The sequence below is a fragment of the Lactuca serriola genome, chromosome 2 (genome assembly GCF_051521515.1).
Source record: "Lactuca serriola cultivar US96UC23 chromosome 2, Lser_US96UC23_V15, whole genome shotgun sequence".
Classification (NCBI taxonomy): Eukaryota; Viridiplantae; Streptophyta; class Magnoliopsida; order Asterales; family Asteraceae; genus Lactuca; species Lactuca serriola.
The window spans coordinates 178,526,367-178,542,834 of record NC_136409.1 but is presented as its reverse complement, the minus strand read 5'-3'; positions in this window follow the sequence as shown (position 1 = coordinate 178,542,834).

Sequence of the window (16,468 nt, the reverse complement as noted above, 5' to 3'; positions counted from 1 at the left end):
GCCTCAACAGACTAAGAGCCATCATTCCCTTTCTTCACTTCTGTAGACTTCCAAAATCCTTTAATCAAACTTTGATAAATTGTTGGATGTAGGGTTAGAGCGGTAGCTAAGCAGCATTCCTTCAAGCCATGAATTCACCATGTGCAACAAGAGGGTCAACCAATAAGATCGCCAGATTGTGACTTTCAGCAAATTTAAGTTTAGCCATTTTGACCTACACAAACCGAGCCAAGTGAGAAAACCATTGATTTAAACAATAAAAATTAATGTTTTACTCATTAAACAATTTAATTAGGCTCTTAATTAATGATTAGGTGTTAGAAAACAGATTTAATTGACCAAAAGTTTGAGTTTACGGTCAAACAAGGAGTTTATGGCCGTAAAAGGGTGTACGGCCGTAAACGAGTTTACGACCGTAAACTCTTCAATGGTCGTAAATGACTCAAGAGCCGTAAACGCAGACGGTTCAATTTTTTTTGATTAATCCCTCGATTCAAAGTCATTTATGTTAAAATAGCTTTCTGATGATCGCAATAAGCATACCTTCAAACACAAACAATCAATTTCGAGATATAAACACAAAGTATGATGAATCGATGAACAGATTTGAGAGAGGAGGAGCGAGTTTACGGCCGTAAAAAGAAAAGAGCGAGGGAGTGAACATTCGTTAACTCCTGCTTATATAGCTGGACCCTACCCGGTCCATCCATATGGGTTGCAACCCGAAATACTTCAATTCCAAGCCCAATGCCACAAGTTAATTAATTTTTTTTACATACATTTTGAGGACTTGAAAAATAAAATAAAATAAAATCTAAAAATTTTAAACTAAAATAATAATAATAAAGAATTTAATTTTTTAATTTTTAGCAAAATAAAAATAAAATAAAATAAATAAAAATAAAAGATTGAAATTAATAATGAATTAACACTAATTTCTCTTTTACCAGTGCTAATAATATATTGTGAGTTTGGGATCAAAGTTCTTAGACAGCCTGAATCCGTTTATCAGTATCTTCTTTTTCATGAATAGATCTGGTCAATCGCCGGTATTATGGTTCACTTAAACACGAAAGATTGTGACAAAATTAGGACATACTACTAGTGACAAGACATTGTGACCTTATGATTCTAAACAAAATTCCTAAGGTCCATTCATCTGACGACGACCAAGGATATTGTTATCCACCTGAATTGCGCAGCGAGATCTATAGACAACCTATTAATTGTTTGATTTTAGATGTACTAGAACATGTTTCCTGCTTCCAGATATATCCCAATAATCAAGAACTTTCGAGATACTCCTTACTTTAGGTGAGCAGACAATTATTATGGGAGAAGACAGATTTAGAATGCATATGCTGTACACCCAGGTCGGATCTTCCGATCATGCAGAGGGTGAAACATATGACTAACCAAATTTAGAGGGATTGAGAAGTAGAATGGTGCATATGTTGTGTACCAGGTCGGATTATTAATCACGCAAATGAGACAACATATGGCTAACAAATAGAAAGAATGGCATATAAGGATATGCAGAGAGACAGAATTGCATATGTTATAGTCCAGGTTGGATCTTTCGATCACGCAGAGGATGCAACATATGCCTGACAGAAAGAAAGAAAGAAAGAAAGAAAATAACCTTCTACAGACCTAATTTATCGGAATTCCCCGGTCGCCCCGTCAATATCAGAATTAAGGACAGAGTCCACACATCGAGGAAAAGTTAAACCATGGTTCTAGATACAAATTATTTAATGTTATCCGCAAATTCCCATGTATATATCCCTGCTTAACCTACCCAAGCATCATATTGTCAAGCTAAACGGATCTATCTAGCTCAATATTTGTCAAGTCATTTGATTCCTTAAGTTCATTTATGCCTAGTCAAGTCCAATTTAAATCTTTCGTGCCTACCAGCGCATCGAACATAAAGCCTAGACAATTCAACTTTAATACTTTACACAAATTCAAATTACCTGTTATCACCAAGTTTATATCACTTCCCTTCACAACATCTATAGAACAAACTTATCACACAATATTTTTGGAAAAATAAAATAGAAACAAAAATATTTTTGGATTTTTAATTTTTTTGTTTATTTTTTTGTTTATTTCTCCCCCTAAATTTGTACATGGGAGAGAATGAAACTAAATGCGCAAATTTAAACTAACCTATAAACAAAAATTAGTCCTCAAAGCATATCATTTTCAAAAATCTGACAAGCACATCAAATCGAGCTTTGTTAAAAGGTTTTGTGAACAAGTCTGCCACATTATTAGCAGCGGGAACTAGTTCGAACCGAATGAGCGAACACTCATAACAATCTCTGATAAAATGCACTTTGATATCGATGTGCTTGGTTTTCGAGTGTTGGAAAAGATTTTTAGCAATTTGCATTGCAACCTCATTATCGCAAAAATGGGGGTTTCTAGAAAATTCAAACCGTAATCCATGTGTTGATGTTGTATCCAGATAACTTGAGAACAACAAGCAGAAGTAGGTACGTATTCCGCCTCTGTTGTTGAGGTGGAGACTGTATGTTGTTTTTTGCACTGCATGACACCAACCGATCACCAAGAAATTGACATCCTCCAGACGTTGATTTCATGTCAAGCTCACAGCCTCCATAATTACTGTCAGCAAAAGCATATAAATCACATTCAGAATTTTTCAGATACCAAAGAGTCAATTTTGGGCTGCCTTTGAGTTACCGAAAAATTCTTTTAACAGCAATAAGATGTGAAAATTTAGAATTAGCCTGATATCGTGCGCATTGACAAACCGCAAACATGATGTCTGGTCTGCTTGCGGTTAAATACATCAACGATCGGATCATTGATCTATAGTTAGTCTGATCTACGGATTCGCCTTCAATATCTAGAGTCAACAGTGGTCTCTCAACGATTGGCGTCAGTGCAGGTTTTGCATCTCGAAACCCGAACTTCTCTAGCATATCTTGAACATACTTGGCTTGATGTAGCAGGATTCTGGTTGATTCTTGTTTGACCTGAAGCCCCAAAAACATGGTCATCTCCCCCAAAGAACTCATCTCGAACCTCTTCTTCATAATGCTTTCGAACTCTTTGCACAACTTTGAACTCGTTGACCCAAAAATGATATCATCGACGTAGAATTGAACAAGAATCTGATTGGTACCAACATTCTTAATGAATAAGGTTTGATGGATTGTCCCCCGTGAATAACCCTACTCAAGCAAATGTTTCGTAAGAGTAGCATACCATGCCCTTGGAGCTTGGTGTAACCCATATAAAGCCTTGTCCAGCTTGTAGACGTGATTTGAAAACTTTGAATTGACAAACCCAGGAGGTTTATCAACATAGATTTATTCCTTCACAGCACCGTACAAGAAGGCAGTCTTGACATCCATCTGGTAAACCATGAAATTCATTTAAGAAGCGTACGCAAGGAAGATGCGAATAGCCTCCAGGCGAGCTACCGGAGCAAAAACTTAGGTGTATTCAAGACCCTCAATTTGACAAAATCTATGTACAACCAATCAGGCCTTATTTCACACAATGACCCCTGAATCATCTTGATTTTTTCGATAAACCGAACACGTGTCGAGTGACTTCTTGCATAGCATCCACCCAACTGGGCTCATTCAAATCCATTTCAACATTCTTTGGCTCTATTTGAGATATGAAGAGAGAATAGAGACATGCATTTACATCCCCACTTTGACTCCGCGTTCGAACACCATCGCCCAGCTGACCAATGACGTTGTCGATCAAGTGATTGCGTTGAATTCTGGAAGGTAGATCCTGGTTGATGCATTGAGTGTTACAGGAATATTGTAAATATTTACAAATCCATCATCTTCTGAGTGATCCACCTCATATGTTGTTGAATCATGAGACGGATCGCCACGAACTCGTTAGCGATTGGACCAGGAAAGAGAAGTTTCATAAACGTTTGCGTAGCAGTGGAAGCATCTCTGGACATAAACTCTCTTTCATCAGGAGTAAGAGGAGTGACATAAGCATCTGGATTGTTTTCTTGACTTTGAGAATCAGACAAATCACTTGGTACAGATGTATCCACTGAAGGAGTCTTAGAGCACACCACCGGCGGTCTGTAGACAACTTCTTCGTCTTCAACTTCAATTATAGTCTTTGAACCAGAATTGGAATCAGATGAATCATTTGAAAACACATTGAATGATTTGAAAAGCGATATGTAGTCAAATAACCAATCTGGACCAACTCTAGCATCCGTCTCGTTCTCCTCCAACCAGTGCACGTCGAAGGATTCTACGATCTGCTTTGTTTTCTTATTATAGACCCTGTACGCCGTGAGAGTGGCATACCCCACAAAGTAACAATCATCGGCTTTGGCATTGAATTTGGGGTTGGATTCTAGATGAAGGAGGGTGCAAGGACAACCAAAGATACGTAAGTGACTAACCAATGGTTTGTGACTGTAGAGAATTTCGTATGGAGTTTTCATCTGAGCTTTGTTGATCAGAACACGATTTTGAACATAAAATCTTGTGTTGATTGCCTTGGCCCAAAAGAAAACCGGAAGTTTGGAGTCACATAACATCGTCCTCGCAACGTCTTGAAGAGTTTGGTTTTGCCGCTTAGCAACACCATTTTGTTGTGGAGTGCGAACAACACTATATTTATGCACTATCCCCTTTTCAACACAAAAATGATCGAGAACAACATTCTTAAACTCTGTCCCGTTGTCAGTTCTGAGCGCCTTCACCCGGTTGTTTGTATGGTTCTCTATCATCACAATAAACTTCTTAATCAAGTCAGCAACCCCAGCCTTGTTGGACAAAAAGAAAACCCACGTGAACCGCGAGAAGTCATCGATCACAACCAAACAATAGGTGTGGCTTTCTATGATGTTTTCCATGGGCACATACCACACACTTTTCAAACGTGATAAAATCTTTGACAAGAAGCCTACGCACTATTTCATTCTTCGCAAGTTGAGTCAAGTTCTTTGCGTTAGCATGTCCGAGTCTTCGATGTCACAACATAGTATTGTGTTCAGAAACTTTTGAGAAGAGACAAGTGAATTGTTCAGGAAGATTGTGGTTAATGTCAATAATATATGCTTTGCTATCCCGTTTTGATTTAACTAGAATCCATTCATCTGGGATGACATAGCCTTGCTTCAGAACTAGACATTCTTTATCTGTGAAATGTTTTGAGTATCCCTTGTTACATAACTGCGAAACGCTCAACAGACTGTGCTTCAACTTGGGCGCGTAGTTGACATTCTCGAAACTTAGCACTCCATTTGAAACTGTTCCTTTCTGAGTGATTTTGCCGCCATCTCCTCTTGCAAAGGAAACGTATCCCCCATTAAAATTCTGAATGTTGTGCAGTTGGGAGATGTCTCCTGTTATGTGCCTGGAACAACCGTTGTCGACATACCAACGTCTGGCGACATTCCTCTGCAGCTGTTCCTGCACAATAAGCGAGATGATTTATTTTTGGGAACCCAGGTCATTACAGTCCTGGGTGTACCCGTAACTTTGACAGATTTATCTTTTTGCTTTTTCAGGATTGCATTCATATCATGTACATTTTCAGAGGGTGACGATGATCGGACAATTGTAGATTTGGGCACCCATTGGTAGTTAGGTTTTAAAGTATTCACAGGTGAATTAGAAACATTTTTCTTCTTCTTTGAGCATTTAGATTTTCGACTACGATTAGTCGAAGATCCAGACGCATCCTTTGACGAAATTGACCTTGGCTCAGCCATAGTCGATTTCGGAAAAGTACCTGTGGCTGGTTTAGAGAAAACATGTTTGTTCAATTTAAGATCTGACCTTTTCTTATAATTATGAATTTTCCGATCATCATCATGAAGACGAGATCTCGATAATTTCTTATCAAAATCTTTTTTAAGATATCTATAATGAACACACGTGTCACTATAGTCTGCTTGTAATTTCTTATAGTTATTTGATTTGGTCTCTAACTGATATTTTAATGGTTTTTGGCCTTTTCTCAGTTGGTATCCCTCATACTTGAGTTCCTTTATCTCTCTACGCATTAAATCTGCCTGTTCACGTAAAAAGTTTATAGTTTTAATACAAGATGGAGAGCAAGTGATTTCACTGACCTCATTTTTTTCAGGCTCTGGTGTGGTTTGAACCATGAATGCAAACTGTAGATTCATCATTTCCTCCTCTGGATCTATCTCAGCTTCTCGTTTTGCACTGTTGTTGATTTGAGCAAGATGCGTATTTTCAGATCCTGATATGTTCAGGGTTTGAATTTGGTCATCCCAATCAAATGATTGTGCTACCATAGCAGAATTTGCAGTATGGTTGCTGGTTGTAGCTCCCTTGTTGTTACCAATTGGCATCATTGTTCTTTCGTTATTTTCTCTTCTGTCAGGCTTTGAGCAATCTTTGGCAAAATGACCAGGTTCATGACAGTTAAAGCACCAGAGTTTGCATTTGTTGAATCCCACTAACTTCTCTGCATTCATTCCCAATTATTCTTGCTAGTCTTCTTGGAGAACTATTTTGCATGGAACAATGCATAGCGAATTGCCAAGTTATATCCATTTCCTTAACATCTTCAGTTTGAATTTGATCCAAATCAGAAAATGACAATTGAGGAGGTAGTTCACCCGCTACAAAAGCATTATAACAATTGACAAGACCGGTTGCAAGAGCCAAATTTTCTTTATTCTATTTGGAAGCAAGGGTTGGAGAAGGAACTGGAGCATGTGTATTTGAAGAAGAAGCAACTTGTGGATAAGGTTGGGGAGCAGAAAATGATGATTGAGGAGCAGCCAATTATGATTGAGGAGCAGCAAATGATGAGTGAGGAGCAGCAAATGGTTGAACTTGAGGATTGGTGAAAGATGAGAAAGCATTGTTTGATTGAATTCCAAAATTAGCAGAAGAATATGAGTTAATGTGATTGATCTCTCTTTCTTAGTCATCCAGATCACAAGCTTTAATGATGGCCATGATTTTAGCCAAACTAAGTCGATTAAGATCCTTTGTTTTCTTGATGACAGCAACATTCATATCCCATGTCTTTGGGAGAGAGTTAAGCAACTTCTTGTTGACTTCTGATCTTGGCACAGAGACACCAGCTGAACTCATCTTAGTGGTGAGTGTGATAAAGCGTTGAAGTTGACCTTCCAAAGTTTCTCCAAGAACATGATTAAACATATTGAATTTCTGTCTCAACGTGTCTTGACGGCTTTGTTTCATGTCCTCATTTCCTTCATACACTTCGATCAAAGCTTCCCACAAAGCGTTTGCAGATTTATATTCCCGAAAACCCCGGGCAATTTCAGGAGAAAGAGCCACAGTGAGAGTGGCAAGTGCTCTTTCTTGTTGCTCAATTTTATCAAATTCTTCATCAGTGTACTCTTCGATAGCCTTGTCAACGATTGTTTTATCCGGAAGTGTCGTGGTGATTCTGATAGGACCCTTCAAAATACATCTCCAAATTTTGAAATCTTTCATCTTGATGTATTTCTCCATATGATACTTCCATTCTGGAAACCCCTCAGCCGATAACAAACGGGGTATGCGAGTGGTAGTGCCTATAACTGAATCGAGTTCATGATGAGATTTTTGTGAATCGATTTTTTAATTTTCTGATTTTTAATTTTTTAAATTTTTATTAACTTGAAAAACCAAGAGTTAAACAAAAAGTTAAATCAAAAAGACTGTTTATGGCCAAGGTTTATGGCCGTAATCAGTTCACATCTTGAGATGTTTACAGCCGGAAGCTTGTTTATGACCATACACGAGTTTCTGGCCCTTGAAAATCCGAGGTTTACGGCTTTTGAAGATTTGTAGTTCACGGTCTTTCAAGATCAATAGATTACGTCTGTGAAATGTGTTTATGACCGTACTCCCTTCAACAGTTTCAACCGTAAACTTCTAGAAGTGATGTAAACACGAGTTTTTCTAGCAGTTTTGATCCCCTTAGCTATGAAAATGCAGAATCAAGCCTTGAACAATGAAGAAACTGAATATCTTTCAACCGTGAACACGACTGAAATTTGTTTTGACACCAGATTGCTCTAATACCAATTGTAAGGTCCTAAATCTAAGGATCCAAACCAATGATCAAACAAATAGCAATCAAACAAAGCGAGAATGGAATAGAAGAAATATTAAGCCAAACATGCACACATTTATATCATAAAAACGTCAAATACACCTTGTTTACACACACTAGAGCTGTAAACACTATGAGACACTCTTGATTCTTCAACAACCCTAACAGACTCTGACAAGCCCTATATATAGGGAATAGTTGGCCGTAAACACATACCTAGCCATAAACACTGCAAGCATCAACAAAACATGACCATGAACCCATTAAGACCTATACATATAACTACCTAGCCCAAACCACAAAGATAAGACCTTTCATGCACATACAACCCTAAATGCCTTGGATCTATGTTTTCTCTTATTATACATGTAATGGTGTTTCCAAAGCATTAATCCTATAACTAGCATGCAAATGACATAAACAATATGAAATGCTAGTTAGGGTGACATACCTTTTATTTAACTTGAATCCTTGTTGTATTTGGCTTAAAGAGCTTAGCACCAATAGTGTGGATGCCTCAAATGGAATCACAATACACCATGGACAAAGGTGGCTCATGAGAGAGAATCTCCATGCACCAAAAATACCTCCATGAAATCCAAGAACTAGTGTAAGCGTTTTTTAGCTATAGAGAACATATTCATATGTAGGATTCCAAGGGTCATGAGTATAACCCAAATCCATACTCATGGGTTTTATGATCCATGGTTCATGCGGCCCAACTCTTTATGTATCCATATATAAACTTAGTCCAACATGGATCATAAGCCCAACACATATAAATATAACTAATTACCATAATTAGTCCCCATAAATTTAATTAGCCTCTTTTGATCACTAGATTAATTCCAAACTAATTCTTGAATAATACTAATTAAATCTTATGATTTCATATTAATATATTCTAACTTATAATATATTAATAAATCATAAATAACATATTCTCTCAAAAGTCCATCCTAACAAATTGTCTTGATGATATGCAACCCAAATGGACCATGCTACTATCGGGTCAAGTACATACCAATTATAGTTATGGGCTTAGACACCTAATCCAACAGTCTCCCACTTGGATAAGTCTAATAACTATTATTGCAAGTACGACTCCAAAACCCGACTAGTAATCCTAGCTCTTAAAGCTGTTGTCGAACTCTAATCTAGTCATTGACATGTCCATTAGATACGAGATCATATATTCCTCCATTCTAGATATCATATGGACTGAGACATAGATTAAAATCATTATCTCTGTCCATTTGTTGTTTCCCGATATTCTATTTACGATGACCGACTAATTGAACAAATAAAATAAGTCCAGGCCCGACCAAGCACTTGAGGTTGTCATCACTAAATCATCGAGGGGCCCATAAATATCGCTTTTATCCCTCTAAAGGTAAAAGGAATAGATAAACTTCGACTCATATGCTTACTCTATCTACTCATCAAATCACACACAACAATGCGTTTTATAACACCAAGTTACCGATGTGTTTTCACATTATCAATGTGTAACCGACTTGTAGACTGCAACTCATATCTCTCCGTTTGAAGAATATAAGATATTATCGTCTCTTGATCACCCGTGATAAAATCCATGAAGTGATTCAAATGAGCGTGGGTTTAATCCAATACTCGAATCTTATTCCAGAAGCACTCATGAACACTGCAACCATATCTAAAACACCTAGACAAACTACAGACCCATTCATGACAGTCTTGCCTCAATACCTACATCCAAAGTTTGATTGACTGTGGATGGTTTGAATAACCTAGTTATTCGGGAAGTCAAAATAGGCAAAGTGAAACAAAAGAATAATACTAATCCTATATGGCCAAAACATTTGAGTCACATTGATTACTCATTATTCATTGTTTAATGTTTCAAATAATCAACTTAATACTTGAACTAAAACAATTAGTCCCATGCTACAAGCATGCACACTATGTTTGTTTATGGTCCTTTCTTTGTGAAATAGATCAATTGAACACAACTTCAATGAAAACCATTTCACAATTCCAAATCCTTACCGCAAATGTAAGAATACCAAATTCTTGCCATTTACTGTGATATGTTAGATTCTAAACTTATATGCAATCATCTTCTTGTAATGACTATGCACAAAAGTCACAGAGACTTGGCAACAGACATTACAAAGTATTCCAATGGAGAGCTATTCCATGGAACCGAAGTCTCAGATTCAAAGTACATTCCTTTGAACATCCTTCTTGCATTAAGTTTTCTAATCTTACACATATTTAAAGAATAACTTCCACCTATGGAAACATTTCCATATTCCTATTTTGACTATCACTTCTGAGCAAGAGTTGCCTCTTTTTCAGAATATGTCAACGTGGTCCTTCCAAAAATTACACTATACTTCCAACTATCAATGAGCAACCAATCTTCTGTAAACCTCAGATTGTCCTCAACAATTGCTTAATCATTTTAGTCATATCCAGTTCTAATTAATTTGCCTCTTAATGCCCTAGGCATTTGGAAAATTTAGAATGTATGAATATTGCAGCACATATCATCGATTGTTAGGTCACAAATTTGTGGTTTGAGCTAGGCATTCATCTTTTATAGGTCTTGGTAGGGTCATGGGGTTTGCTATGTTGGTTGTAGTATGTTAGCGAGTGTGTGCGGCCATACACATGTGTGCGGCTACACACTCTGTATGCGGCCATACACGTGTGTGCAGCTGTACACATGTGTGCGACTGGTGATCCTATAAATAGAGTGTGTCTGTGTCAGTTGTACAGAGACGTCAGTGACGTATGTGTGTGTTTTCCCAAGGTGTACCTGACATTTATATGATATAGATGTGTGCATGCTTGGATTAATTCTTCTTCTACTCCTTCTACACTTTGTTTGATTGTTTGCCTTAATTGATCATTGATTTGGATCCATAGTTTTTGGGACTTACAATTGGTATCAAATCCAATTCAGTGTCAATTTGAAGAATCATAAGAGTGTGCGGTTGAAGATAGTTGTGGCTTTTGAGTATTTTTGGGTGTGCGGTTGAGACTTTGAAGGTGTGCGGTTGGAGTGTACAGTTGGTGTGTGCGGTTGAGTGTGTGGTTGAGTATGCGCTTGAGTGTGCGGTTAGGACCCAGGCTTGTAATGACCTGGGTCCCCAAATCTAAATAATCCCGCTCATTGTGCAGGAACAGCTGCGGAGTAATGTCGTCAAACCTTGGTACGTCGACAACAGTTGTTCCAGGCACATTGACAGGAGACATCTCCCAACTGCACGTCATTCAGAATTTTAATGGGGGTTATGTTTCCTTCACGGGAGGAGATGGAGGGAAGATCACTTAAAAAGAAATAGTTGTAAATGGAGTGCTGAGTTTTGAGAACTTCATCTACGTTCTTGAGTTAAAGTATAGCTTGTTGAGTGTCTCACAGATCGGCTTATAGACTATGGATAATGATATAAGGTTAAGCCGTGAAGACCTCGATGCAATAGTGTTTATAGAGTGTTCCATCGAGTTGTACCTGACGTTTTTCTGATATAAACGTGTGCAAGCTCGATTTCTTTTCATCTTCCTATTCTATTGCGATTGTTTGTTGCTTGATCATTGACAGAAGGAGTTAGTGATGTTCTCAAAGTGACGTCTCCAACTTTTGATCAAATGGCCGGCACCTTTCAACAAATATGGATACAACTTTAAGGATTCCTCCCCTTAATTCTGCTATTCCTACATCTGTGCCATCCACAAGTGATTCGACACCGACACAAATCTCCCTGCCTTCTGTAAAAAGATGTTGACTTGATCAGAGGCAGGGAGATCTTATTCATGATCAAGAACCACCAGTTCAACAACCCTCCAAAGCTGCTACACCAACTCAATCGACCCTAAAAGGACCAAGTAATGTTAGATCTTTGTTTGAAGTCGGGAGTTCTTCTACTCCTGGGGGTTCTTCTCCTCCACAACCTGAGCATGATGTTGCCTCTTTGAGGCTTGCCAGGTTTCTTACTCAACAAGATTCAGATCCTTTACCTCGTGGCAAATGAATATCAATAGGTGAAGGAAGTTCAGGGGAGCATGCCCATCTATCTCAATGCTCAAGGAGGAGATCACTACTCTTAAACAGAAGATCATCGAGAAAGACGTTCTGATCGGAAACCTCAATATTTGAGTTTCCAGAAGAAAACTTTCAGAATTCTAAACAGATCTCTGATCTACAGCTTAATCTTGGTGCCCTATCAGCAGGCTACTCTGAATTGAAGAACAAACTTATTGCAGAATTTGGTGACAAGTTCAAGACCTCAGTCGAAGAGCCTTGCGCCACTGTAGTGATCAAGTCTCAAGATAGTGATCACTGATCAAGAAGACCTGAGTCCATGCTAGCTCAAACCAAGGGGGAGACAGTTAGGTCAAAATTTGTTGGTATGGGCTAGGAATCTGTCTGTATAAGTCTGACGTGCTTCTGATCGAAGAAGACCTGAGTCCATGCTAGCTCAAACCAAGGGGGGAGATTGTTAGGTCACAATTTTGTGGTTTGAGCTAGGCATTCATCTTGTATAGGTCTTGGTAGGGTCTTGGGGTTTGCTATGTTGGTTGTAGTATGTTAGCGAGTGTGTGCGGCCATACACGCGTGTGCGGCTGCACACTCTGTGTGCGGCCATACACGTGTGTGCGGCTGCACACTCTGTGTGCGGCCATACATGTGTGTGCGGCTGTACACACGTGTGTGGCTGGTGGTCCTATAAATAGAGTGTGTCTGTGTCAGTTATACATAGACGTCAGTGACGTATGTGTGTGTTTTCCCAAGGTGTACCTGGCATTTATATGATATAGATGTGTGCATGCTTGATTTAATTCTTCTTCTACTCCTTTTACACTCTGTTTGATTGTTTGCCTTAATTGATCACTGATTTGGATCCAAAGTTTTTGGGACATACATCGATCCTATATCCGAAGCATATGGGACATGATTCATGATGTCTCACATAAAGACATGCTACTAGAGCCGTCTTTTGCTATAATGTTTTTATTTGCCATGTTCTCACAATTTAGACTATGAAGAGGGATGTCGTAATCATAATTGAATTTTGAGAACGCAATTAACATTTCCATATATAGAATTTCCTTATGTTAAACCATTCCAACATAACATTCATATATATATACTTGACTAAATTTGATTAAAATCTCAATCTAAGCTTTTAGAATCGGGATGAAGTATAATTTCCTCTCCCTTAATTATAGCAAAACAACTTTTCAAACCCTGCAACTTTGCAAATTGAAACTTTTGTTTTCTGTAATTAACATTGCTAACTTGCAATACTTAAGATAATGATCATGCTCCCACTAACATGATAATTATATCCTTATTAGACTAACACTTATGCTACCACTAGCTTTGACATGTATCCATAAATCAGCTGGACTTCTAGAAATCAATACTTTATTGACTTTCATTACCAAAGTTTAGTTTTCTGATACGAGATGCTTCGATAAGACTTTACTGAAACTTCTTAAACTCATACACCTTTTCTTAGATAGCTTACATGTGTGTCTAAACAATTATGAAGAGGGATGTCGTAATCATAATGTTTAGACCTTTTTCCCCTTCTTACAATTCGAATTTTGAAGAGGGATGTCGTACTCATAATCGAATTTGAGAATGCAACTCCCATAATTGCTATCTCTTTAAAATCTACTTAGCGAAAGCGTTTCCTCATCATCATTTCACGAATCGGAGAGAAACCTTATGACACTTAGATTTTATAGTGTATATGTTCCTATCCATGTGAATTTGTCAAAACCATAATCACAAGAGTAAATTACACGAATGGTCCCTATGGTTTAGGGTAATTTGCGCGTTTGGTCCCTAACTTATTTTTTTAACTCGGAAGGTCCCTACTGTTTGTTTTTGTTACACGCTTGGTCCTTGTCTTACCTAAAAAAACTATTTTGCCATTGATTTTTTAAAATATTTAAATAAACACACCCCAACCTCAACCCCTATCACCTTACCTTATCTATCATACCATTTTTTCCTATTTAAATAATAGTTTTTTTGGTAAGATAGGGACCAATCGTGTAACAAAAACAAGAAGTAGGGACCAAGCATGTAACAAAAACAAACAGTAGGGACTTTCCGAGTTAAAAAAATAAGTTAGGGACTAAACACGCAAATTACCCCAAACCATAGGGACCATTCGTGTAATTTACTCTAATCACAACACAAAGTTAGTGACAAATCCATACTCATATGGATTGAACTTGTTCAATCTTAGTTTCTTGTCACCTGGCAGCACAAGGCCTACCATTACTTCCAGGTTGTTATGCAAACAACTGAGAACTCATAGAACCCCCATGCATAGTCAACTTTAACTAGAATGGGCATATAAAAAGTAATATGTCAACACGATAGGTTACAAACCTCAAGTCAAATTCTAGTGTTTAACAATAGGTTTACTCTTGATTAGTTCTTGAAGCTTTCAAGATCTTTAAGACTCTGTTGAGTCTAGGAGTTGTGTCATTGGGCTTATTAGCTTAGTCCAATATTGTCACGGTATGGGCCGGTCCATCCGTGTTTTTGATATCAGGGTTTAGTATTTATGGTGCATGCATGCATCGTCTTTCATACGCTTTTTTATAATTATCTCGTTCATTGTACTGTAACCCTAGCACAGCTCTATAGTAGAAGTTCTTCGTCGAGCTCTTCTGAGGTGTTGCAGTTTCAATCATTCAACACTTGTTTGATTCATCGTGTGTTCTTACTTTTGTTTGCTTTCTAATTTACTTGTTAAGCATCTAAATGATCTTAAAAGAGTTTTCAACTCATCAATTTGTATCAGAGCAGGAGACTGTGTAATCCATACGCATCTCTTTTGTCGAAGAAAGTTTTAGGGTTTCCGCTATCATCGTTTTCGCTAGAGTCGTCATCTTGTTTTTGACGTTGCTCTTAGATCTCGATCTTACCCTAACTTGTTTACTAGTCTGATTCTTGGCAAGTCATCAAACCGAATCATCATGTCACACGACGACTCTCATTCAAACCCCATCAACACATCCAACAGTATCGGATCTACAACGAGAATCCCAACTTTATACACTCATGATTATGAAGTCTAGATGCATCACTTTGAGGACTATGTTCTTGGTTCGGAGGAAAATGGGTATCTGATCTGGGAGGTAATTACCGTGGTCTGTTTGCTCATTCTGGAACGAGTAAAATCATCAAGACGCAAAAGGAATACAATTAGCTTATGATTGACCTAGAGAAAGTTCCTCAAGACGAGAAGGACAAAATAATGAGAACCATCAAAACAATGAGGATGATCAGATTTGCCTTACAATATGATACTTTTCGTCTGGTTAGTACATGCACAGTAGCAAAACAAATCTGGGATAGGCTTAAGGAGCTATATTCTACAGATGAGGATTTAGAGCATTCTATACAAATTCTTTTGCTCTCTGAGTTCGGTGACTTCAAGCAGAAGCCAGAAGAAAAACTCATTCAGGCGTTTGATTGTTTCAATCATCTCCTCAGCAAGATGATCAAGCATGGAATTGGCAGTTAGGTAATCGAGTAGAAGGTCACTTTTATGAATGGCCTAAGACCCGAATGGATGGCAGTGGTTTTGACTATAAACGCTCATGAACAGTTCAAAACCTATTCGTTGGCGAAGCTTGTGGGAATACTCAAATCACACGTAAGTGTTATGACTAAGGAAACAAATGTGGTTTCTAGTATGGGATCTTTAGCCCTTCTCTCAAAGGGTAAGAGCATGGGTGATGAAGAAGAAGAAGATTTGGATCTTTCTAAATGTGATCTGACAAACGAAGAATATGCATTGATGGTTTCGAATCCCAAGAACTTTGCTCACAAAAAGTTCCCTACCTCAAAGAACCGAAACTGGAAAGGGAGCTACAGTTCTGGAAAGGAAAAAGAGGAGGTTAAAATCGCTCCTCAACAAGAAACAGTGAAGAAGGAGAGCAAGCTAGTGGGTGACTCAAGATATGATTGTCACTTTTGTCAGGACAAAAATCATTTTGCTAAGGATTGCGTTTTAAGGAAACAATCAGAAAAGAATGAGGGCGAAGATGATGAAGCTTACTACTTGTATAAGCTTGAAGAGATCAAGAAGAAAAAGGTTGCTAACAATACAATGAATGCTTTAATTGTGCAAGAAAACAGTGTTGATGATGAGTTTGGAGGGGTAGAAGTCCGGTCTACAGACTCCGAAGATGAAGAAGTTCGCAAGCCCTCGCATGGCAGGGCTTTTTTGGTGAAGGAAGATAACTCTGAGTTTGCAGGAAGATGTTTGATGGTGACTGCTGGAGTGTCACATATGAGAGGCTACACAACCGAGGGTGAAAGTGAGGAGGCAAAGGAAAGAGAAGATAAGTGCTTCACTGCCAAACC